At 39.3% G+C, this 25,881-nt stretch overlaps 1 protein-coding gene across 1 annotated transcript in view; it reads right to left on the minus strand.

The window, feature by feature from the left end:
- Positions 1-24,601, minus strand: part of ART3 (ADP-ribosyltransferase 3 (inactive)) — a 90,482-nt gene extending 65,881 nt beyond the window's left edge. The window contains exon 1 of the mRNA XM_049885979.1: positions 24,483-24,601. The gene's annotated coding sequence lies outside the window, so the exon portion shown is untranslated. The remainder of the gene's footprint in view (positions 1-24,482) is intronic.
- Positions 24,602-25,881: the final 1,280 nt, after the last annotated feature.

Genomic DNA, 25,881 nt, shown 5'->3' on the forward strand with positions numbered 1-25,881 from the left:
ATCGTTTTCCATAGTGGTTGTACCATTTTACATTCCCATGAGCAGTGCATAAGAATTCCACTATCCCGGCAACCTCTCCAACATTTTTATTTTTTGTTTTTTTGATTAGTGCCAGTGGTGTCAGGGTGAGATGATACCTCATCGTGGTTTTGATTCGCATTTCTCTAACAGTTAATGATTGAGAGCATTTCCTCATATGTCTGTTAGCCGCCTAAATGTCTTCTTTGGTGAAATGTTTGTTTATATACTTTGTCTATATTTTGACTGGATTATTTTTCTTTTTGTTGTTCAGGTACTGAAGTATCATTTAGATTTTATATATTAGATCTTTTTCACTATGAGCTGGAACCAACCCGACAGCACCTAACAACAAAATTGGTATTGTTTTCTGATTTACTTTTCAAAGTTCTCTTCATTGGTGTATAGGAATCCAACTGATTTTTGCATGTTGATCTTGTATCCTGCTACTCTGCTGAGTCTTTTTATTGTTGTTGTTGCTGTTACATGCCATCGAGTCAGTTCCAACTCATAGCAACCCTATGTACAACAGAACTAAACACTGCCTGGTCCTGCAACATCCTCACAATCCTTGTTATGCTTAAGCCCATTGTTACAGCTACTGTGTCAATCCATCTCATTGACGGTCTTCCTCTTTTTTGCTGACTCTCTACCAAGCATGATGTCCTTCTCCAGGGACTGGTCCTTCCTGATAACACGTCCAAATTACGTGAGACGAAGTCTCGCCATCCTCGCTTCTAAGCATCATTCTGGCTGTACTTATTCCAAGACAGATTTGTTCACTGTTTTGGCAGTCCATGAAATATTCAGTATCCTTCCTCGATAGCATAATTCAAAGGTATCAATTCTTCCTTGGTCTTCCTTACTCATTGCCCAGCTTTCACATGCATATACGGCAATTAAAAACACCATGGCTTGGATCAGGCACACCTTAGTCCTTAAAGTGACATCTCTGCTTTTGACAACTTCAAAGAGACCTTTTGCAGCAGATTTGCCCAGTGCAACTCATCCTTCGATTTCCTGACTGCTGCTTCAATGGGTGTTGATTGTGGATCCAAGTAAAATGAAATTCTTGACAACTTCAATTTTTTCTCCATTTATTATGATGTTGCTAATTGGTCAGTTGTGAGGATTTTTGTTTTCTTGATGTTGAGGTGTAATCCATACTGAGGGCTATGGTCTTTGATCTTCTTCAGTAAGTACTTCAAATCCTCTTCACTTTCAGCAAGCAAGGTTGTGTCATCTGCACAATGCAGGTTGTTAATGAGTCTTCTTCCAATTCTGATGCCTTGTTCTTCATATAGTCCAGCTTCTCAGATTATTTGCTCAGTATACAGACTGAATAAGGATGGTGAAGGGACACAACCCTGATGCACACCTTTACTAACTTTAAACCATGCAATATCCCCTTGTTTTGTTCCAATGACTGCCTCTTGATCTATGTACAGGTTCCTCATGAGCACAATTGTTTTGGAATTCTCATTCTTTGCAATGTTATCCATGATTTGTTATAATTCACACAGTCGAATGCCTTTGCATAGTCAGTAAAACAGAGTCAAACATTTTTTTTTGTATTCTCTACTTTTAGCCAAGATCCATCCTCATTCCACATCCTCTTCTGAATCCAACTTGAATTTCTGGTAGTTCCTGTTAATGTACTGCTGCAGCCGCTTTTGAATGATCTTCAGCAAAATTTTACTTGTGTGTAATATTAATGATATTGTTCGATAATTTCCACATTCTGCTGGATCATCTTTCTTTGGAATAGTCCTAAATATGGATCTCTTCCAGTCGGTTGGCCAGAAGCCATCTTCCAAATTTCTTAGCATAGATGAGTGAGCACTTCAGTACTGCATCCGTTTGCTGAAACATCTCGACTGCTATTCTGTCAATTCCTTGTAGGCTTGTCTTTGGTCAATGTCTTCAGTGCATCTTGGACTTCTTCCTTCAACACCATCGGTTCTTGATCATATGCCATCTCCTGAAATGACTGAACGTCGACCAATTCTTTTTGGTACAGTGATTCTGTGTATTCCTTCCTTCTTCTTTTGATGCTTCTTGCGTTGTTCAGTATTTTGGCCATAGAATTCTTCGTTACTGCAACTCAAGGCTTGAATTTTTTCTTCAGTTCTTTGAGAAATGCCAAGAGTTATCTTTCCTTTTGGTTTTCTAACTCCAGGTCTTTGCATATGTCATTATAATACTTTACTCTCTCTTCTCAAGCCCCCTTTGAAATCTTCTGTTCAGCTTTTACTTCATCATTTCTTCCTTTCACTATAGCTATTCTACATTCAAGAGCAAGTTTCAGAGTCGCTTCTGACATCCATTTTGGTCTTTTCTTTCTTTCCCGTCTCTTTAATGACTTCTTGTTTTCTTCATGTATGATGTCCTTGTTGCAATTCCACAACTCGCCTGGTCTTTGGTCATTAGTGTTCAACGTGTCAGATCTATTCTTACACGGTCTCTAAATTCAGGTGATATACACTCAAGGTAGTACTTTCACTGTCGTGGACTTGTTCTCATTTTCTTCAGCTTGAACTTGAACTTGTATATGAGCAATTGATGGTCTGTTCCGAAGCTGCCCCTGGCCTTTTCTGACTGATGACATTGAGCTTCATCATCTCTTTCCACAGATGTAGTCGACTTTATTCCTGTGTATTCCATTTGGTGAGGTCCACATGTACAGTCATCATTTATGTTGGTGAAAAAAGGTATTTGCAGTGACGAGGTTGACAGTCTTGCAAAATTCTATCCTGTGATCTCTGGTATTGTTTCTTTCACCAAGGGCATATTTTCCAAGTACTGTTCCTTCTTTTCACATTCCAGTCACCAGTGATTATCAGTGCAGATTCATCACTGTTCTTTATCGGACATAGTATTCCATTGTGTCTATGTACAATTTATTTATCCATTCGTCTGTTGATGTGCACCTAGGTTGTTCCCATCTTTTTGCTATTGTGGAGTGCTACAATGAACATGGGTGTGCCTATGTCTATTTATGTGATGGCTCTTATTTCTCTAGAATATATTCCAAGGAGTGGGATTGCTAGATCATATGGTATTTCTATTTCTAGCTTTTTAAGGTAGCTCCAAATTGTTTTCCAAAATGGTTGTACCATTTTTTACATTCCCACCAGCAGTGCATAAGTGTTCCAATCTCTCCACAACCTCTCCAACATTTATTATTTTGTGTTTTTTGCTTAGTGCCAGCCTTGTTGGGGTGAGATGGTATCTTGTAGTTTTGATTTGCATTTCTCTAATGGCTAACGATTATAAGCATTTCCTCATGTGTCTGTTAGGCACCTGAATGTCTTCTTTGGTGAACTGTCTGTCCATATACTTTGCGTATTTTTCAATCGGATTATTTATCTTTTTATCGTTGAGGTGTTGCAGTACTTTGTAGATTTTAGAGATTAGACCATTACCATATACGTCATAGCCAATTTTTTTTCCCAGCCTGTAGGTTCTCTTTTTATTCCTTTGGTAAAGTCTTTTGATGAGAATAAGTGTTTGATTTTTAGGAACTCCCAGTTATCTAGTTTCTTTTCTGGTGTTTGTGCATTGTTAGCTATGATCTGTATACTATTTATGCCATGTATTAGGGCTCCTAGCATTGTCCCTATTTTTAATCCCATGATCTTTATCGTTTTAAATTTTATATTTAGGTCTTTGATCCATTTTGAGTTAGTTTTTGTGTATGGTGTGAGGTATGTGTCTTGCTCCACTTTTTTGCATATGGATATCCAGTTATGCCAGCACTGTTTGTTAAAGAGACTGTCTTCTCCAGATTTAATGTACTTTGGGCCTTTGTCAAATATCAGCTGCTCATATGTGGATGGATTTATGTCTGGATTCTCAATTCTGTTCCATTGGTCCATGTATCTGTTGTTGTACCAGTACCAGGCTGTTTTGACTACTGCGGCGGTATAATAGGTTCTAAAATCAGGTAAAGTAAGGCCTCCCACTTTGTTCTTCTTTTTCAGTAATGCCGTATTTATCCGGGGCCTCTTTCCCTTCCATAGGAAGTTGGTAATTTGTTTCTCCATCTCATTAAAAAAAAGTCATTGGAATCTGAACTGGGATTGCATTGTATCTGCAGATCTCTTTGAGTAGAACTGACATTTTCACAATGTTGAGTCTTCCTATCCATGAATATGGTACGTTTTTCCACTTATGTAGGTGTCTTTTGGTTTCTTGCAGTAGTGTTTGGTAGTTTTTTTGTTTTGTTTTTGTATAAGTCTTTTACATCTCTGGTTAGATTTATTTCCAAGTACTTTATCTTCTTGGGGGGGTACTGTAAAGGGTATTGATTTGGTGAATTCCTTTTCAAAGTTCTCTTTGTTGGTGTAGAGGAATCCAACTGATTTTTGTATGTTTAGCTAGCATCCTGATACTTTGCTGAAATCTTCTATTAGTCTAGTAGTTTTCTGTGTATAAGGTCATTTCATCTGCCAGTAGGGTAATTTTACTTTTTCCTTACCAATTTGGATGCTCTTTACTTCTTCTTCTTGACTTATTGCTCTGGCTAGGACCTCCAGCACAATATTGAATCAGAGTGGTGATTAAGGGCACACTTGTCTGGCTCCTGATCTCAGTGGGAATGCTTTCAGGCTCTCTCCATTTAGGGTGATGTTGGCTGTTGGCTTTGTATAAATGCCCTTTATTATGTCGAGGAATTTCCCTTCTATTCATATTTTGCTGAGAGTTTTTACCAAAAATGGGTGTTGGACTTTGTCAAATGCCTTTTCTTCATCAATTATGGTTCTTATGTTTTGTTTTATTTATGTGATGGATTACGTTGATTGATTTTCTAAAGTTGAACCATCTCTGTATAACTGGTATGAATTCCACTTGGTCATGATGAATTATTTTTTTGATATGCTGTTGAATTCTGTTGGCTAGAATTTTGTTGACCATTTTTGTGTCTATGTTTATGAGGGATATTGGTCTGTAATTTTCTTTTTTTGTGGTGTCGTTATCTGGCTTTGGTTACGCTGGCTTCATAGAATGAGTTTGGGGAGTATTCCTTCCTTTTCTGTGCTCTGAAATACCTTTAGCAGTACCGGCGTTAACTCTTCTCTGAAAGTTTGGTAGAATTCTCCAGTGAAGCTGTCCAGGCCAGGGCTTCTTTTTGTTGGGCGTCTTTTTTTTTTTTTTTATCTATTCTATTGTTATATGTTTATTTAGTTTTTCTGCCTCGGTTTGTTTTAGTTTAGGTAGGTGGTGTGTTTCTCGAAATTTGTTCACTTCCTCTAGGTTTTCAAACTTGTTGGAGCACAATTTTTCACAGTATTCTGTTATGATCCTTTTTATTTCAGTTGAGTCTATTGTGATATCGCCCATCTCATTTTTTATTTGGGTTGTTTGCTTCCTCTCCTGTTTCTCTTTTGTCAGTTTGGCTGATGGTTTGTTGATTTTGTTGATCTTTTCAAAGAGCCAACTTTTGGTCTTGTTGACTCTTTCAACTGTTTTTCTCTTCTCTATTTCATTTATTTCTGCTCTAATCTTTATTATTTCCCTTCTTCTGGTGCTTGAGGACTTCCTTTGTTGCTTGTTTTGTTTGAGTTGTAGGGTTAATGTTCGATTTTGGCCCTTTCTTCTATTTGGATGTGTGCACGTATTGCTATAAACTGACTTCTAAGCACTGCTTTTGCTATGTCCCAGAGGTTCTGGTAAGATGTGTTTTCATTCTCATTAGATTGTATGAATTTTTTTCCATCCTTCATTTCATCTATAACCCAGTAGTTTTTTGAGCAAGGTGTTGTTCAGTGTCCATGTATTTGATTTTTTTTCTCCCCTTGCTATTTGTGTTACTGATTTCTACTTTTATGGCTTTATGGTCAGAAATGCTTTGTCATATTTCAGTGTTTTGGATTCTGTTAAGTCTTGCTTTATGGCTTAAAATGTGGTCTATTCTGGAGAATGTTCCACGTACATTGGAGAAGAAATGTATTCTTGGCTGCTGTTGGGTGCAGTGTTCTGTATATGTCTATGAGGTCAAGTTCATTGACTGTGGCATTTAGATCTTCTGTATCTTTAATTTTCTTTCTAGATATTCTGTCCTTTACTGAAAGGGGTGTTTTGAAGTCTCCTACTATTATTGTGGCGCTGTCTATTTCTCTTTTCAAGGCTGTTATGAGTTTGTTTTATGTATTTTGGAGCCTTGTTATTGGGTGTGTATATACCTATTATGGTTATGTCCTCCTGGTATACTGACCCTTTGATATTGCCCTTCCTTATCATTTGTGGTGAGTTTTGCCTTAAAGCCTATTTTGTCAGAGATTAACGCTGCCGTTCCTGCTCTTTTTTGGTTATTGTTTGCTTGATATATTTTTCCATCCTTTGAGTTTTAGTTTGTCTTTGAGTCTAAGTGTGTCTTTTGCAGGCAGCAGAGAGATGCGTCTCTTTTTTTTGTAATCCATTCTGCCACTCTTCGCCTCTTTATTCATGCATTTAGTCTATTTATTTTCAGTGTAATTATTGATAGGTATATGAGTTTACTACTGTCATTTTGATGTACTTGTGTGTGTGTGTGTGTGTGGTGTTGACAGTTTCTTTGTTCCACTTCATTTTCTGTGCTGTCATTTTTCTTTATTATTTTCATCTTTTTCATTATTGTTGATTTTGTGTTTGCTGAGTCTTTGTTTTTCTTCTTTTTTATTTTGATGGGTAGGCTTGTTAGCTTCCTTTGTGGTTACCCTAAAATTTACCTTTATATTTGTAAGTTTAAATCGATCTTTTATTTCTTCATATCGCCTTAACTTCCTCTCCATATGAAAATTCCATGATTACACTGTTCATTCTTTTTTTTTTTTTGATGTCATCATTTACATATTGACATCTCTGGTTCCCTATTTTCAGTTTTTAGCTTTGACTTGTTTTTGTGACTCCTCTTTCTGGGTTGATAACTGGTTGATCTGTCCTTTGTTCTAGTCTTGGATTGTTGTCTGATATTGTTGGCTCTCTAACCAAAGGACTTCCTTTAATATTTCTTGTAATTCTGGTTTGGTTATTAAAAATTCCCTTAACGTCTGTTCATCTGGAAATGAACTAGTTTTGTCATCATATTTGAGAGACAGTTTTGGTGGATATATAATTCTTGGCTGGCAATTTCTTTCCTTCAAGGCTTTACATATGTCATCCCATTGCCTTCTTGCCAGCATGGTTTCTGCTGAGTAGTCAGAGTTTAGTCTTATTGGTTCTCCTTTACAGGTGACTTTTCGTGTATCCCTAGCTGCTCTTAAGATTCTATCTTTGTGTTTGGTTTTGACAACTTTGATTATGATATATCTTAGTAACTTTATTTTGGGATCTACTCTGTGTGTGGTTCACTGAGCTTCTTGTCTTCCATGGTATTAGGGAAGTTTTCTGCCAGCAAATCTTCAAAAATTCTGTGTTTTGTTATCCCTCCCCACTCTCCACCCTGTTCTGGTACTCTTTATCACTTGAGGTCTTTCCTCTTGACAGTGTCCCACACAATTCTTTGGCTTTCTTCATTTTTTAAATTCTTTTTTCTGATTTTTCCTCAAGTAAATTGGTGTCAAGGGATTTATCTTCACTCTCACTAATTCTGACTTCCATTGCCTCAGTTTTGCTCCTATCACCTCCTTCTATTGAGCAGTCTAATTCTGTAATTTTATTGTTAATCTTTTGGATTTCTAGTTGCTGTCTCTCTGTGGTTTCTAGCAGCCTACTATACTTGTTGTACTGGTCTTGTATTGTTTTCCTCTATTGTTTTGTCTGTGTGTTCCTTAGCTTGGTATGAGTTTTGCCTGATCTCCTTCCTGAACTCTTGGAGAGCTCCAAAAATTAGTCTTTCGAATTCTCTCAGGTAATTCCATTACCTTATCTTCCTCTAGAAGGTTTCCTGGTTCTTTATTTTGGTCACTTGCTGAAGCCATCTTGATCTGCTTCTTATGTGATTTGATATTGACTGTTGTCTCTGAGGCAACAGTAAGTTACTATACTTATTTATTGTATTTTTTTTTACTGTGTCCTAACTTTTTGTTTTGTTTTGAATGCCCAACTAGGCTGGGCATGTGAGCTACTTTGGTTATTGGTGTCTTTGAAGCTCTCACATTCTGTCTCCAGATGGTTAGAGCTGCTACTAGGCATGTGAGCCCAGGAGTCTGTTCGCTTTTCTTGTGCAGCTGCGGCACATGTGTCCAGGCCATCAGTCACCAAGTGTGTGGTGCAGACTCTCACCTACAGTCCTAGATGAGAGGGCTGCATAGGGGTGTTTGGAATAGGCACAGGTATATGGCTGACATATGGGGCTATGTGCAGAGCGAGATAGGGGGCTCACAGCTGCACCAGGGTGCCTGGGTGGAAAGCATGTCCCTGTCCCCTACAGTGTATAATGGGTTGGTAATGCAGCTGGTCCTGGGGACTTGGTGCTGTTGGCTGGAGGGACTGGGGGGCACCACTTATTCTCAGACCCCTGTCATGGGTGGCTGGACAGAGTGGGTGGTACCACCAGCCCTCAGGCCCCTGATGTGGGTGGGTGAGGTACCTGCTTTAGGGGCAGGGCATTGTCAAATGTCACAAATCAGCAGCTCCCCCTTGGCTGCTGCAGTTGAAAATGGGCTTCAGGCGTATGTCCTCCTGTTTTATGCTAAGGAAGGGATGCAGTGTTGAATTGGCCCACAGAGGTCTAGGCAGGGGTGAAGGATGCTGCACATCTGTGGACCCCTATGCCAGTGGCTGGACAAAAGGGCAGGGTCTCCTGACTCACCCTGAGTTCCTGGCTTACGAGGCGTGGTGTTTTTTAAAGCCACAAGACTGGTGCAGGCATGGATAGCCCTGAGTTCCGGCTTATGGGCATGGCAGTTGTTGAATACTGCTGGACTGGTGTCAGAGCAGAGTGGGGTGGGGAGTGGGTGAGGGGATGGAAACACTTCTCTGCTGTGAAACTTTGTGAGGGAGGGGTTATTTTGCCCCCACTTGGTAGGTTAGGGTCGCTATGAGTCGGAATTGACTCGACAGCACTGGGTTTTTTTTTTTTTTTTTTTTTGGCTTGGTAGGTCAGATACTTGCATTTAACTTTTGCAGGTCCAGCACCTCCGCTTCCACCTAGCTCCGGGCGTGTGCAGACTTGCGCTGCCTGGCCTCACCCCGCATGGTGAGACATTCTCAAACGCTAATGCTAACCTCAGCCTACGTGCATTGAACCAGTCAACTGGGCGCCAGCAACCTCGCAACTGGCACTTCTCCACTGCTTTTGAATTGTCTTTCCTTCCCCCTGCTGCTCAGTCCAATTCTTCAACTTTTTCTTTGATGACCAGGGCTCCTAGGTTGTCATATATAATCTATGTACTTGTTTTTTTGAATCTTTGTGGTAAGAGGGACCACAGGAAGCGTCTGACTATTCCACCATCTTGGCCCTGCCTCTCCCATTCTTCTTTTTTGATGTGTGCATTTATTGCTATAAACTGACCTCAGAGCACTGCCTTTGCTGTGTCCCAAAGATTTTGATATTATGTGTTTTCATTCTCATTTGATTCCAGGAATTTTTTGATTCCCTCTTTGATTTCTTCTATTATCAGCTGTTTTCAATCAAGGTGTTATACAGTTTCCATGTAATTGATTTTTTTTCCCTTACTCTTCCTGTTATTCATTTCTCCTTTTATGGCATTGAGATCAGACAGGATGCTTTGTATTATTTCAATGCTTTGGATTTTATTGAGGGTTGCTTTGTGGCCTAATATGTCGTCTATTCTAGAGAATGTTTTTTTTGCAAGTTGGAAAAGAATGTGTACTTTGCTGTTGTTGAATGTTCTATATATGTCTATGAGGTCAATTGGTTGATTTTGCCTTTCGATCTTCTGTATATTTGTTGAGTTTCTTTCTAGGTATTCTGTCCTTTACCACGAGTGATATGCTGAAGTCTCCTACTATTATTGTGGAACCGTCTATTTCTCTTTCCAGTGCTGTTAGAGTTTGTTTTATGTATTCTGGAGCCCTCTTGTTGGGTACACAGATTTTTATTAAGGTTATGTCTTCTTCGTGGATTGTCTCTTTCATCATTATATAATGTCCTCCTTTGTCTTTTATGGTTGACTTGGCCTTACAGTCTATTTTATCTGAGATTAGTGTTGCTACTCCTGCCCTTTTTTGGTTACTGCTTGCTTGATATATTTTTTCCATCCTTTTTAAATATATTTATGTCTGTGTGTATAAGGTGTTTCTCTTGTAGACAGTATATTGATGGGACACGCTTTTTAATCCATTCTATCACTGTCCCTTCACAGGTGCATTTAAGGCATTTAAATTCCATGTGATTATCAATAGGTGTGAATTTATTGCTGTCATATTGTTTTCCTTTTTTTTGTGGTGCTGATGTTTTCTTTGTTCCTCTTACTTTCCTGTGCTAAATTCCTTTTGTTTGTGGATTTTCTTTTCTTTATTATAGATTTTGTGTTTGCTGAGGCTCTGTTTTTCTTCTTCTTTAGTCTAATGAATAAGTTTAACTTCCTTTGTGGTTACCTTGAAATTTACCCTATCTTCCTAAATTTGAACCTATCTTTCATTACTTAATATCACCTTGTCTTCCTCTCCATTTGAAAGTTCTATACCTGCACCATTTATTCCCCCTTTGTTTTGTGTTATAATCATTGTAAATGAAATTTTTCTCTGAGAACAATGATGATGATAACTGAAGTAAAAAACCAAGAAATTAAATGACATTAGTGAAATAAGAGATTCCCTTGTGCTCACAAAGTAGTTTTAAAAAATGAGAGAAGGTATCAGTTAAGTAGAAGACACTTGAGTATCTCCATAGAAAAAGGAGATCCAAGGGCAGAGCACTCAGAAGACTTTTATAGGTAAGGGCTCATTTTCTAGTGACTGACTTACTACATGGGTGTAAAAATGGCATGAAGGCAGTGTCAGGCCTCCTCTAACTTCACAAGGGGTAAGGAGAATCAAGATCAATAGCCCAAGGCTGATTCCTATGAGGTGCAGGTCAAACATGCCTCCCCTCTCTGCCATCTTTACCAATTCTGACACCAACTGTTCCTCCCACAGTGCTCTACTTCTCCACTGGGCTCGATAATTCATTGCAATACCCACACACAGTAATGATTTTATGGGGTTTATCAGGGAACTAACAGGTTACAATTCAGGTTCAGGAACACTCAGGATACAGTTCTTCCATCAGGACAACCTCTTCCCAGCCATGCTCACAGGCACACCTCTCCCTAGCCCTCAGCCGCTGCTCAAAGGCACTCAGCTTTCTCACTCTGTGGGCTGGGAAGCCCACTGCATGGTCTCTCAGGCCGACCTCTCCTGCCATTGTTTGTCTGCTACTGCTTCTCACCATCTTCAGGGTTACAGTTTCCTGTCTGTGTCCTGGGTCCAGGAGCTTCTCAGCACAGGGATCCCTGGTCCAAAAGACGTGCTCTCTCTTCCTGGCTATTCTTCCTTCATGGTGGTGGGATCCTCTCTTTCCCGTCTCTGGGGTTGGTCATTTCAAACCCAGTGGGATGGCAAAACCGACCAATTCCTTTAGTAGGCTACAACTACCCTATCTGAACAGTCCCGCTTAATCACTTGGGTGGTTATTACAAGACCATGGCTAGAAAGCCATACGAAAGCAATCCATCATACTACAATAGACAACTCTGGAGTCAGGCATTTGTGGGATTCTGTGTATCCACATAAGCCTGCAGAGGTAGTAGTCATTCATTCATTCACTCAAATACTCACTCAAAAAAATATTTGAGTTGTCTACTATATGCCAGACCAGCATGCTCTAATGGTTCTAATAGTTGTGCTCTAAAATAATCTGTTGGTGTCGATTGTGACTCACAGTGACCCTCTAGGACAGAGTAGAACTGTCCCATAGGGTTTTCCTCATGAGGACATGTCCAAAGTATGTGAGACAAAGTCTCACCATCCTTGCTTCTACGGAGCATTCTGGCTGTACTTCTTCTAAGACTAATTTGTTCGTTCTTTTGGCAGTCCACAGTAAAATCAATATTCTTTGCCAGCATAACAGTTGGAACACATCAGTTCTCCTTTTTCACCGTCCAATTTTCATACACACAAGGCAATTGAAAAGACCATGGCTTGGGTCAGACACACCTCAGTCATCAAAGTGACATCTTTGCTTTTTAAAACTTTAAATAGGTCTTTCTGCAGCGAATTTGCCTAATGCAATACACTGCTACTAGAAATTTTTAGATTACATATGTGGCTCATATTATACTTCTTTTGGACAATGCTAACCCACAGAGCCTATCTGTAATATCTCAGGAAAACCAGGATGGGGTGGAGGTGAGTGGGGCTGGAGCTGAGTGGGGCTGGAGCTGAGTGGGGCTGGAGCTGAGTGAAGGAAGGGGATAGTAAGAGATAAGGCCAGAAAGGTAGAGAGTCTGTGTCATGAAGGTCCTCGTATGCCTTCTTATATCTTTATGTGATGATCACAATGATAATTAGCTAATTAGGGATGGGATTAAGATCTGAAATCACTACCTCTGTTGTCAGAAATTTCTAGGATATCATTTGGTTCTGTAATTGTGCCCCTACCATGCTGATGCACTGTAACAGGCCACTAGGTATGATGGTGGCAAGAAAAGGGTTACAGGTAAGTCTCATTACCTCATCAATGAGCAGTATTCAACAGCCTCCAGAGAGCAGGCTAACCCATTCCCATGCTGCTGGCCCAAAGAGATTCTAGTAGTGTCAAGTCAGATCCAGTCCATTTTCACTCATTTATTCTCCACATTCCTCCTTTCTATGACTCCCTCCCACCCAAGGCTGTTTCTTTTAAAGTAGTAAGAAAAAAACTCTCTGGATTTCATTTCTTACACCACAGATAATTTAATCATTGTCGTTATCATCTATGCAATATTTTTATCTGCATCTCTTCCCATAGAATACAAAAATCAACTGAGTAATATAGATTTGGGAAGAAAAGAAATATTTTAAATGACATGAAAAATAAGCAGTTGTCATTTATTCATTTGTCAAAGTGTCCAAAATCACATAGGACCTTGTGGATTGAGGACACAAAACAAGAGTAAACAGGATCTTATTTACTGATTAGAAAGGTTCTACGGAAGTTATGCCTTCCTAAGAGGGGAAAAGGAAGAATAATTTTTACTTTTAGTACTATGCATTTCCTTCTTAAATGCATGGAAGGGGAACTATTAAAAAGGTAAGCATTTTAAATAACATGAAGAATAGAACAGAACTCTCTCTGAACTTAGCTAATGTTGTAATCAAGAGTTATTAACTCTTTTCCCCAGGTTGGAAACCCCCATGAAGTAAGTGTTGCTGTAACATCATTCAGACTTAAAAGAAAACTGAAGATAATTGTTTTTTAGTTAAGCTAACTCTCTTCTGGAACAGGAAGTCTTATCTTTTAAAAAAAAAGTGAAGCAAAACTAAAAGGGATAATCCCTTTGACAGATGAAAGAAGTGGATGATTACACAAGCAAGTCTGGTATCTTCCTTATATGTGTCTCATCACCAATAACGGCTTTCTCTTCTGAAGTAACTCGTCATTGAGCTCCTGTCTACTCCTACACCAAATATCAAATTCAAATGCTCTCTTGTTAGCCTAAAATGGATAATACTTAAACTATCACAGAAACATCGCTGTCTAATGTTCTTAAAATACGCAGGGAAAGTAACTCTAAAAATTTATGCGGAAACCCACTTCTCTGGTTCACAACCCTTATATTTTGGCATTCTTCTTATTTTAAACCAACGTTTATTGAGCCCCTACTCAGTGTCGGACACTATAATAGGTACTTTGTAGTTGTTGTTAGTTGCCGTCAAGTTGATTGCAACTCCATAAATGCAGAATACAGCTGCACTCTATAGGGTTTTCAGGGCTGTGACCTTTTGGAAGAAGATCGCCAGGCCTTCCAAGGTATCTCTGGGTTAGTCTGAACTGCCAACCTTTTGGTTAGTAGTCTAGTGCTTAACCATTTGTACAACCCAGGGACTGCATAATAGATATGAGGGACTCAAAAATGGAAAAAAACAGTCCTCCCTCCTCAAGGGAGTTAGGAGTTTATGGAAAGAGGCTATCTATAAACAAAAAGTTAAAATACTTTGTATTATACAGTAATACTGTGAGGTAAGTACTAGGTGGGAAATACGTGCAGGGTGCTAGGGTCCACAAAGGAGAGTACCTACCTTAGTCTGGGATGCTGGGAGTGCTGAAAGAAAGAGATAACTCAGTTAAAGATTGAAGAAGAAACAGAAGTTAGGGAAAAAAGGAAGGGAGTGCATTCCAGACAGATGTAAAGTATGTACAAGGGCACTAACGGCATAAAAGGGTAGCACATAGTCAAGAAAATGCAAGAGGTTCAGTATAGCTGGACAGCACGAAGTGTGTTAAGGACTAAGAACTAAGGCTGGGGAGGAAACCATGTATGCCATGCTTGTACGTTGGAAGTTAACTGAAATGACAATGGAAAACCATGAAGTAGGGGAGAAATATGATCCAGTTTTTAAAAGGTCACTTCCATAGAATAGAAGGATGAATTAGCAAGAAGTTTTAACTAGAGGCAGGGAGAGGTGCTGACAGATTATTTGAGAAATCCAAAGAAGAAGTGGTGGGAGCCTGACCTAAAGCAACAGACCTAGCTAGAAACAAAAAGACTTGTTAACAAATTGTATCTGGTAAGGATATATAGAGAGTGATGTAAAAGCAAGGAAGGTGTTTAAGCCAATTCCTAGATTTCTGGACAAGGCGGACAGGAGCAACATCAATCAAGATAAGCAAAAGGAACAGATTTTAGGGGAAAGAGAAGTTCTGTTTCAAAGTAATAAGTTTGAAGTCCCTGAAAGATACCAAAAAGAAGATATCCAATAGACAGTTAAATTTTTAATTCAGAGAGAGATCTGAGATAGTAAATCAAATTTGAAAGTCATTAGCTATATTAGTTTTCTAGTATTGCTGCAGGAAATTACCACAAATTTAGTGGCATAAAATAACACCAATTTATTATCTTTGAGTTCCTAAGCCAGAAGTCTGATACAGGTTTCCCAAGGCTAAAACCAAGGTGTCGGCAGTGCTGGGTTCCTTTCTAGAAACTCTAAGGGAGAACCTATTTCTTTACTCATTCAGGTTGTTGGCAGAATTCAGTTCCTTAAGGATGTAGCACTGAGGTCTGTCTCCCTGTTGATGGTCAGCTGACAGCCACTCCTAGATTCTAGAGGCGTTCCCCATCCTCCATCTTTAAAGCCAGCAATGGTGGGTAGAGAACCTCTCACGTTTGAATCTCTGCTGCCTTTTTTTCTGTCACATCTGACTGACTGTTCTGCCCTCCTATTCCACTTTAAGTGCCCACGTGATTACACTGGGCCCACCCAGATAATACAGGATAATCTCCCTACGTTAAGGTCCATTAACTCTAACTCCATTTGCAAGGTTCCTTTTGCCATGTAATATAACACACTCACAGGTTCCAGGGACTAGGCTATGGACATCTTTGGGAGCCATTATTCTGCTCACGTATTAGCCAGTAGATGTGACACGCTTGAATGCAGAGGCTAGTGCCCTGGCGAAAACTGGCATTTAGGTGCAGATGGAGAGAAAAGAGTTCAAGAAGGAGACTGAATTTTTGAACATATCCAAAATTTTCAGATGCCTGTTAAATATCCAAAAGGTGATGTTAATTAAGGTGGTTGTATATACAGGCATAGAGCTCAGAGAAAAGATCTAGATTAGAAATAAAATTTAGGAATGGTTGATGTATACGTAGTCACTGAAGTATGATATTTGGCTACACGGCCTAGGATATACTTGGAAGTGATAAAAACCTGCCTAGGACTGAACCTTGAAAATGTATGACATTTAATGACAAGGTGGGAAAAGATGGGCCTGCAAAGAATAAATAGCCAGAGAGGTAGGAGAAAAACCATGAGTATAGTATTAAGGAAGCCAAAGCAAGAGAGTTTTAAGAAGAAAGATACTATTAGCAGTATCAAACACTGCTGATAGATGTCTATGCATAAGCTATTAGAGTTTAAAAGACCTCAGAAATAATTTGATCCAGTGACCCTTATTTCACAAATTACAGAATTAAGATTCAGGGACTAACCTAGCTGGCTACTAGATTGTAGATTAAACCCATGTTTCCTAATGCACACGCCAATACTGTTTCCAAACACTCACTTGCCTAAAGACTAGTACTAGCCTCAGCCTTTTCTTCTTAAATCACTTCTGCTCCTTGAGCCTTTTCACAGTCCTTCCCCAAACCTCTGGCTACTTTAGTGTCATACTACTGAAGCTTCTGTAAGTCATAATTCATTCTAAGAGAAGCCTTCACCAAACTCCAAATTAGGCTGCTGACTGATCTGGAACTGCAAGCCAGAAAATAAGCTGCCACCCATTCACCACCCTTGCCCACTCCCGTCATTCCTAACTAAAGATTTCCAGCTGTTACACATCAGGGTTTCTCAGAATAGCATCTGTGATGATTAAGACTGTGTGTCAACTTGGCTGAGCCATGAATTCTCAGTGATTTTGCAGTCGTATAATGTTGTGATCACTTCCCTGTTGAGACTTCATATGTGATCACCTCCATGATGGGATCTGCTGTGAGCAGGTAATCAGTTGAAACAGAATTTCCTTGGGCATGTGGCCTGCATCAAATATAAGCGGACATTCTTGCAAGGCTTGTGGTGGGGGCAGGGGGTGCTTTCTGTTTGTGCTGGATCCTACAGCTGGCTCCTCTTCATCTGACCTCCAGTTCTTAGGACTTGAGCTAGCAGCTTACCTGCTGTCTTGCCTACAGGTCTTGGGATTCATTGATCTTAGCAGCCTGTGAGGAAGAGCTCTGCTCTCTGACTTGCCGATCTTGGGTTCGCCAGCCCCTGCAGCTATGTGAATCAGGAGAAGTATCTATCCTGACCCACAAACTTGGGACATTCCAGTCTCTACAGCTACGTGAACCATTTCCTCGATATAAATCTCTTCCTATGTATGTATTTATACACTTCCCTGGTTTTGCTTCTCTAGAGAACCCAGCCTAAGACAGCATCCTACACTCTTTGTATTGATAGGAAAGAACACTTAACTGGGAAACAACTGGAAGAGAGACCTGCAGCGTAGCTCTTTGGCTGTCAGGTTGGCATATTCAGTCACCCTCCCTTGCCAGGAAGAAAATTTACCCTCAGAGAGAAACAAAGGGAGGAAGAAACTAAAGAAGGGACAGGTGGTAAGAAGGTAGGAACACAAGACATAGTATCCTTCTGCTTCATTTTAGTCAGTGATTTTACATAACAGGGACAACCAAGGTAATTATAAAAAAAAAAAAAAGTACACCTTAATCGATTCTTAGCTATCTTTGTAAATGCAGAAAAATACATTCCCCAGATAATTAATCCAATGGTGAGTAATTCACAACTCATCTGTTTTTGGAATATACAGGCATACCTTGTTTTACTGAGCTTTGCAGGTACTACATTTTTTACAAATTGAAGGTGTGTGGCAACCCTGTGTCAATCAAGTCTATCGGCACCATTTTTCCAACAACACCCACTCACTTTGAGTCTCTATGTTACATTTTGGCAGTTCTCTCAACCTTTCAAATCTTTTCATTATATCTGTTATGGTGATCTGTGATCAGTGATCTTTGATACTACTATTATAACTGTTTTGGGGCACCATGAACCGCGCCCATATAAGACAGTAAACTTGATAAATGCTGTGTGTGTTCTGACTGCTCCACTGACCAGCTGCTTTCCTATCTCTCTCCCTCTCCTCAGGTCTCCCTATTCCCTACGATGTGACAATACGGAAATTAGGTCAATTAATAACCCTACAATGGCCTCTAAGTGTTCAGGTGAAAGGAAGAGTCGCAAGTCTCTCACTTTAAATCAAAAGCTAGAAATAATAAAGCTTAGTGAGGAAGGCATATTGAAAGCTGAGATAGGCCAAAACTAGGCCTCTTGCACCAAAGAGTTAGCCAAGTTGTGAATGTAAAGGAAAAGTTCTTCAAGGAAATTAAAAGTGCTCCTCCGGTGAACCACGAGTGATAAAGTGAAACAGCCTTATTGCTGATATGGAGAAAGTTTTAGTGGTCTGGACAGAAGAACAAACCAGCCACAACATTCCCTTAAGACAAAACCTAATCCAGAGCAACGCCCTAATTCTCTTCAATTCTATGAAGGCTGAGAGAGGTAAAGAAGCTACAGAAGAAAAGTTCAGAGCTAGCAGAGGCTGGTCCATGAGGTTTAGGGAAAGAAGACATCTCTACGACATGAAAGTGCCAAGTGAAGCAGCAGGTGCTAATGTAGAAGCTGCAGCAAATTACCCAGAAGATCTAGCTGAGATGACTGATGAAGGTGGCGACACTAAACAACAGATTTTCGATGCAGACAAAACAGACTTAAAATGGAAGATGCCATCTAGGACTTCATAACTAGAGAGAAGTCAATGCCTGACTTCAAAGCTTCAAAGAACAGGCTGACTCTCTTGTTAGGGGCTAGTGCAACTCGTGACATTAAGTTGAAGCCAGTGCTCATATGCCATTTCAAAAATCATAGGACCTTTAAGAATTATGCTAAATCTACTCTGCCTGTGCTCTATAAATGGAACAACAAAGCCTGGATGACAGCACATCTATTTATGATATGGTTTACTGAATATTGTAAACCCTCTGTTGAGACCTAGTGCTCAGAAAAAAAGATTCCTTTCAAAATATTACTGCTCATTGACAATGTACCTGGTCACCCAAGAGCTGTGATGGTGATGTACAAGGAGATTAATGTTGTTTTCGTGCCTGCCAACACAACATCCATTCTGCAGCCCATGGATCAAAGAGTAATTTTGAGTTTCAAGTCTTATTATTTAAAAAATACATTTCAAAGGCTATTGCTGCCATAGAATATAATTCTCTGATGGATCTGGGCAAAGTAAATTGAAAATCTCGAGCAAAGGAGTCACCATTCTAGATGCCATTAAAAACATTTGTGATTCATGGGACGAGGTCAAATATCAACATTAACAGGAGTTTGGAAGAAGCTGACTCCAACCCTCATGGATGACTTTGAGGGGTTCAAGACTTCAGTGGAGGAAGTAACTGCAGATGTGATGGAAACAGCAAGAGAACTAGAAGTGGAGCCTGAAAATGTGACTGAATTGTTGCAATTTCACGATAAAACTTTAAGGGATGAGTAGTTGCTTAGAAAGTGGTTTCTTGAGATAGAATCTACTCCTGGTGAAGATGCTGTGAACATTGCTGAAACGACAACAAAGGATTTAGGATATTACATAAATTTAGTTGATAAAACAGCAGCAGAGTTTGAGAGGACTTACTCCAATTTTGGAAGAAGTTCTACTGTGGCTAAAATGTTATCAAACAGCATCGCATGCTACAGATAAATCTTTCATGACAGGAAGAATCAATTGATGTGGCAAACTTCATTGCTGTCTTATTTTAAGAAACTGCCACAGCCACCCCAGCTTCAGCAACCACCACCCCAATTAGACAGCAGCCGTCAACATCAAGGCAAGTCCCTTCACCAGCAAAAAGATTACAACTTGCTGAAGGCTCAGATGATTGTTAGCATTTTTTAGCAAAAAAGTATTTTTTAATTAAGGTATGTACATTGTTTTTTAGACATAGTGATATTGCACACTTAGACTTCAGTAGAGTGTAAACTTAACTTTCATATGCACTGGGAAACCAAAAAAACTGTGACTTGCTTTATTGGATTGCTCGTTTTATTGTAGTGGTCTGGAACTGAACCCACAGTATATCTTAAGTATGCCTGTACTGTATCTTATTTGTAATTGTTGGGGTGGTAGGGATGCTTTGATAATAACCTTAAAATCTGAATTTGGCTTAGGACTGATGATCTAGGAAGTCACAATGCTTCAAAGATAAAGAACGACGGCTCTGTCAAGACGTATCTCAAGATAAGCTGCAAAGGTCTCTGTGGTCTCTGTCCCTTCCCCTGTTCCTCACTCCATGCTCCCAATGAACAGCATCACTTTTCAGACTGACACATTGTTTTAGCACAGCTACCATTTCTGTTTTTTACATTTATGGACATCACCCACACTAATTTCAGGGGTGGATGGTTAATGAAGATTTTTATTTTAGAGCCTTCCTTCCTGAGCTTCTGCCAAGGTTAGAATGAATGAAGACCTTGCATGTTATCAATGAAAGACTCAGTATATAAAACAATGCTAATAAAATTTGGAAATAGATATTTGATTCTATAATTGAGGATTCCTTCACAGTCCAATCCTTAAGTACCATTTAGCATAAGTATTATAGAGCCTTTCGAAACGATCTCAGCTCAGCAGACTGGTTCAGCAAGCACTGAGGCTCCCTTTTCCAGTCCAGAGGCACTGCATGAATTCCCATTTCTTCATGTCTCCCTTTCCTTCTCCATTGCAAATGTCAGATTTTCCTGAGATCATACGTGTCCTAATCTACTCTTCCATGCCCTAGGATAAATTCAAGAACAAGTCTGCAGTGGCTGGTGACCAGAAAGAGGAAGGAAGGAGAAAGGGAAGTTGGGCAACTCCTTACAATAACTCCGAAAGACACTAATTTTATTCTCATTTTTTGGTGAGGAAATGGAGGAAATAATAGTTATGTATTTGCCCAACTTGTCTTCAAAGGTCATTTTTACCATTTCTATTCTCACTAATCAGAAGCCCTCCTTATGTAATGGTTAGGTTCTATAGTACTATTGGGTTTGAACTTTAGGTACCTTGTAAGTTATATAGATTTTATTGGCCAAGAACTATACGACATATTTATTAAGACTTAATGCAATGCAAATAGGAGGAGATAGAAAATAAATCAAGCATAGTTTCTGCCCTGAAAGGGCCCCCTAAATTTAACAATCACTATCACCATTTTAATCTCTATAGAAAAGTATGTTCTTATCTCCTAACCTATGACTCACAGATTTTTTTTTTAATTGTGCTTCAGGTGAAAGTTTACAGCTCAAGTTAACTTCTCATACAAAAATTTATACACATATTGTTATGTGACAGTAGTTGCAATCCCTGTCATGTGACAGCACACTCCCCCTGTCTACCTGGGTTTCCTGTGTCTATCCAACCAGCTCTTGTCCCTTCCAGCCTTCTCATCCTGCCTCCGGACAGGAGCCGCCCTTTTGGTCTCGTGTATCTGCTTGAACTAAGAAGTACATTCTTTATGAGTATTATTTTATGTTTTATAGTCCAGTCTAATCTTTGTCTGAAGAGTGGGCTTTGGGGATGGTTTTAGTTGCAGGTTAACAGGGCGTCTGCGGGCCATGGCTTTGGGTGTTCCTTCAGTCTCAAACCATTAAGTCGGTCTTTTTATGTGAATTTGAGTTCTGCTCCACACTTTTCTCCCACTTCGTAAGGGACTCTCTGTGGTGTTCTCTGTCAGGGCGGTCACTGGTGGTAGCTGGGTACCATCTAGTTCTTCTGGTCTCAGGCTCATGGAGTCTACAAACAGATTTCTTGACTATCACGCTACCACCACTCCTTTTCCTAGTTTTGTGTTAGTGCTATACATCTAATTCATATTTGACTAATGACTTATTCTGTACCCACATCTCTCTTTGTCAAATATGTACAAACTTGGTAGTCCTCTAACTCATATACAGTATATGTAGTTTGCTGGCTTTTTTCACTTAAGTAAATTCCTCTGTCCTTAATGCCACTAAACTTCACTAACTCATATCTCTAAGTTGCCAAAGTCACTGGTAATTTAATTTAGTTGTCCACACAGACTCAAGTAAATCATTCACACTCCCAAAGGCCCAATCTACACTAAACCATATCATTATCATTCTTCAGTTTTAAAGGGTACAAACAAATTAGCTGTCCACACAATTTGAGATTACCTGACTATGTAATGAGAGAACCGAATGGCTGGTTACAAAAAAATTAATTTTCCTTTCAGGTACCTGTAAGGGGAGAAATCAATTGAGAACACACACAAGCAAAAAAAAAACCAGTTGCCATCAAGTCAGCTCTGACTATCGTAACCCCATGTGTGTAGAGTAGAGAACTGTGCTCCATAGGGTTTTCAATGACTGATATTTTGGGAAGTAGATTACTAGGTTTTTCTTCTGAGGCACCTCTGGGTGGAACTGAATCACCAAACTTTTGGTTACCAATCAAATGTGTTAACCATTTCCACCACCCAGGGACTCATATGAAAGCAAAAAACCCACTTAATTTCAGTTTTTTAGTCAGAGAAATAAGAAAGCCCAACTCACAAAAATTTAAATTTAAGACCAAGAATTAACCTTTTAAAAATAAACCTGATAGATATTTTTAAAACTTCAATTCCATGTTATAGCCAATTAAAAAGTAAGAATGGAGATAGAGGGAGAAAAGGATTGGGTATGTGAATAAAGATAGAAAAAAAAAAAAGCAAGAGGGAAGGAAAGACAGTTTAAAAAAAAAATCTGAGAGCTTTGTTTGGCCTTTGGATCTTCCAAAGCAAGTATCCATTAGATTCTTTCCCTGCACCATCTGCACCACGAATTCAAATGCAACAGAAAACAAATCATTATTACCGCTTTTTTCAAATTTTAACTCAATACACAGAAAAAAATGCCCAACCACAGAAAGAAAGACAAACATAACTTGCTTCTGCAGCAAAGACTACCAGCTTGCTGTGCTGTGCTTGTATATGTGTATAAATAGGCAGAAAAATTCCTGTTCCTTTTCTCACCTTTTAAATAATAAGTTCTTTTTTTTCCCCTAGAAAACAGAAAGATAGAAATGAATTTCTCTAAACATATGAATTGGCAGTGATTGATTCCTAGAATAATGAAGCTTACTGAGGCAGTAACTGTTAATATATGCATTTTGCAACTTCCTATCTGACTCAGACAGTGGGCCCTCCTTCAAAGCAACATGTACCCTGTGGATGACTCTACCTCTGGCAGTTTAAAGGGAGCCCAGGCTAAGTCTCTACATTAGCTGTTAACCAGACTGAAGTAATTCATTCACACTCCCAAAGGCTGGATCTACAGTAAACCATATCACAATCGTTCTTCAGTTTTAAAGCATACAAGCAAAGCCATTGGAAGAAAGGTTATGGGATGGAGAGCTGAGACTGAGGGAGCAGCATGTGGAGCAGCACCGTTACTGAAGTCCTAAAGCAGTTTCCCTGCCTACTTCTCTATCCTTCCCTGTTTCCCCTGCAAGGACACAAGGATCTCATCTGGGGTAAATCTCTAAGGACAGGGGCTGACCTGCCAGCTGCCTATTTCACTGACATCAGCTACCGCCTCGGCCCAGAGTTTCTGTCCACCTCCACCAACTATAGAAAAGAACACTGACTTCTTCCTCTTTTCCCCTCTCTGGAATAAGCATCGGCTGTTCTGAGGTTTTCTAAGGTTATTACTGCTGATATGATGGAGAAATATAGGAAAATATTACTAATCAACGGCAAGTTTTAAAAAGTCACACAATAACCATCCCCCTAGTATTCAATGAAATATAAATTAAACGGGGTTCTAGACTTTCTCGAGCAAGTAAACGCCTCCTCACCAGGACCCTCCAGTTCTGTTTATCCTAAATTGTTCCATACTACTCTTCTGCTCCAATTTTCTTCTGCATTTTCTGTTTTCCTGGGAGGCCTGGGTCTGGGAATTACACAGCCAGACCTCTGAAGTTACCTTTTACTCCCCTGTTTCACTGCAGAAGACGAGAACTTGAGCACGCTTTGTCACCGCTGCTGTTGCCTGACACTGCCACTTACTAAATGTGTTAAATGATCTTGGAGAGAGTTACATAATCTCTTTAAGCCTCCTTTTCTTCTTTAAAAAGAGGATGCTGTTTTTTTACAGGATTATTGGGAAGACTAGTGAGACACTAGTACAATGTCTGGCACGTGGCAGACATTCAACAAATGATGGCCATTATTATGGTCTCAGCACCCATTCTGTTACACCATATACCTGGCCACCAACTGGTGCTGATGACTTAACTGCAAAGTGGGAAACCACAGCTGAGAGCAGAGCCACACTTCTTAGACCACACCTCTGACTGCTTGTGCACCCACACATGAAGAGTAAGAGTAGGGAAGCGAGAAACAAAAAGTAAGCTAGGTTTTGGGATGTTTCTAAGGTATAATCAGGAAGCCAGGAAAATCTGAGAAGCAGGAAAATGACAGAAGTGTTTTGTTGGCTCTTTATGAAAAACTATTTAGCATAATGCACAAAATAAAACACATAAAAGATGTTCTTGTTTTGAATTCAAAAGAAAGTCATTTAAGTGTCAAAATAACATAAGAAATAAAATATTAAGAAAACAGCAGCATCGTTATTATTATGAGCAACTGAATATGCCTTCCAGTCCTTTTTCTTAACGTTCCTCACCATATCACCTATTTAAAGCATTATTTTTAGTTAATCCTTAGTTCAAACTGGCAGGCCATGTGTACCGAAACACTCCTTATAAATGGCTATTTTACTTATATCTTGTTTGAAAAAAAAAAAATACAAATAAATCCAGTGCAGCTCCATACCTTGCAGACATAGCTCCTCTAACATTCACAGGCTGGGCTCATCCCTCCAGGCTAGATCCTTTTGTGCAATACTCTCCTTCCAACTAGCCTGAAAGAATATCAGCCAGACCTATTTTCCCCTCCCCTCCAGCTTCTCTGAGTAGCAGAAGCAATAAACTAACGGTAAGTGAAGCTACTACAGTTTTCCCTCTTATTGAACGAAGCTTCTTTGAGTTAGCTGTCTGTGAAGCTGCTCACTGCTAATCTCTCACATGTTTCTCTCCCCTAACAATAGGCATGTTGTTTCCCCAACTTGGAAAATTAACATGAACATCCATATTGACCTGGCAGTTGTTGACTACAGTCATTTTCCAGGCAGCCAACTGAAGGCTGTGCACAGAGCTGCTTTTGTTATGAGAAAAACGGTTTCTCTGAAGTTTATGGTGATGTTGAAGATGTTTTATACAACCCACTGCTCCTGGCTCAAATACATGCACACAGAAGCACACATTCTGTGAGAAGTATGGAAGACATGGAAATGAGGGCCAGTCTGTTCAATGAGGTAACTGAACTTGATTGTTTCCTCTTCTTTGTTCTAAATTTTAATAAATGAAGTTTTTAAAAATTTTACCTCAAATTCTAAGAGAAAATGATTGTCTTTCAAATCCATGTTCTTTTTTCCTTCTGAATTATTGTGAAAACAAATCAAGTAGCTTCTCTTTGACACTTGTTAGTTATAGTCTAATAAAATCAACATGGCAGTGGACTTGAAATTCCTCTTCCTGAATTAGGGAAATTTTTTTTTTTTTTTTTAATAGTCTAAGGCAAGTAACTAGTCCTTGATAAAACAATCAACATTTATATACCTTACTTTTACTAAGCTAAGAAAAGCAAATAATATTTATTTGGCAGCTCTACTTCCAAATAGGCAAAAAAAAAAAAATCACGTTTTCTTTGTCAGAAGTAGAATGGTAGATTCTATTCTTAATCAACTGATTTCCAAGAAAAGGCAAGTGTTATAGCTTAATAAATCACCTATAACTTAGCTGTTCCAGGAAATCCTCTCCTGTACAATAAATTTAATTAAGTCACTGGAAAACCATCCAACTCTAGGAACAGGATAGATAGCCTGTATTTGAGCTACATGAACAGGCATGATTAAAAGGCAAAGTAGTTGAACTGTCAGTAACTATTTTCCAAATCTTCAATCACTGGAAGCTGAAAGCATGTTTCTTCTTTCTGTACTCATCTTTCAGAGTACAAATAGCTGCCTTTCCTTTAACATTAGAATTTCGTACACAGTTCATAATCTTTCATAGAAGGTGTGCCAAGGTTCTGATTCATTCCTTCTGGCATGCTGACAAGGAGAGGAAAGGTAGATGGCTAGCAGTGGCTCTCTCCAGCATGGAAAGGGCAGTAT

This window comes from Elephas maximus, chromosome 5 (assembly GCF_024166365.1).
Source record: "Elephas maximus indicus isolate mEleMax1 chromosome 5, mEleMax1 primary haplotype, whole genome shotgun sequence".
Taxonomy (NCBI): domain Eukaryota; kingdom Metazoa; phylum Chordata; class Mammalia; order Proboscidea; family Elephantidae; genus Elephas; species Elephas maximus.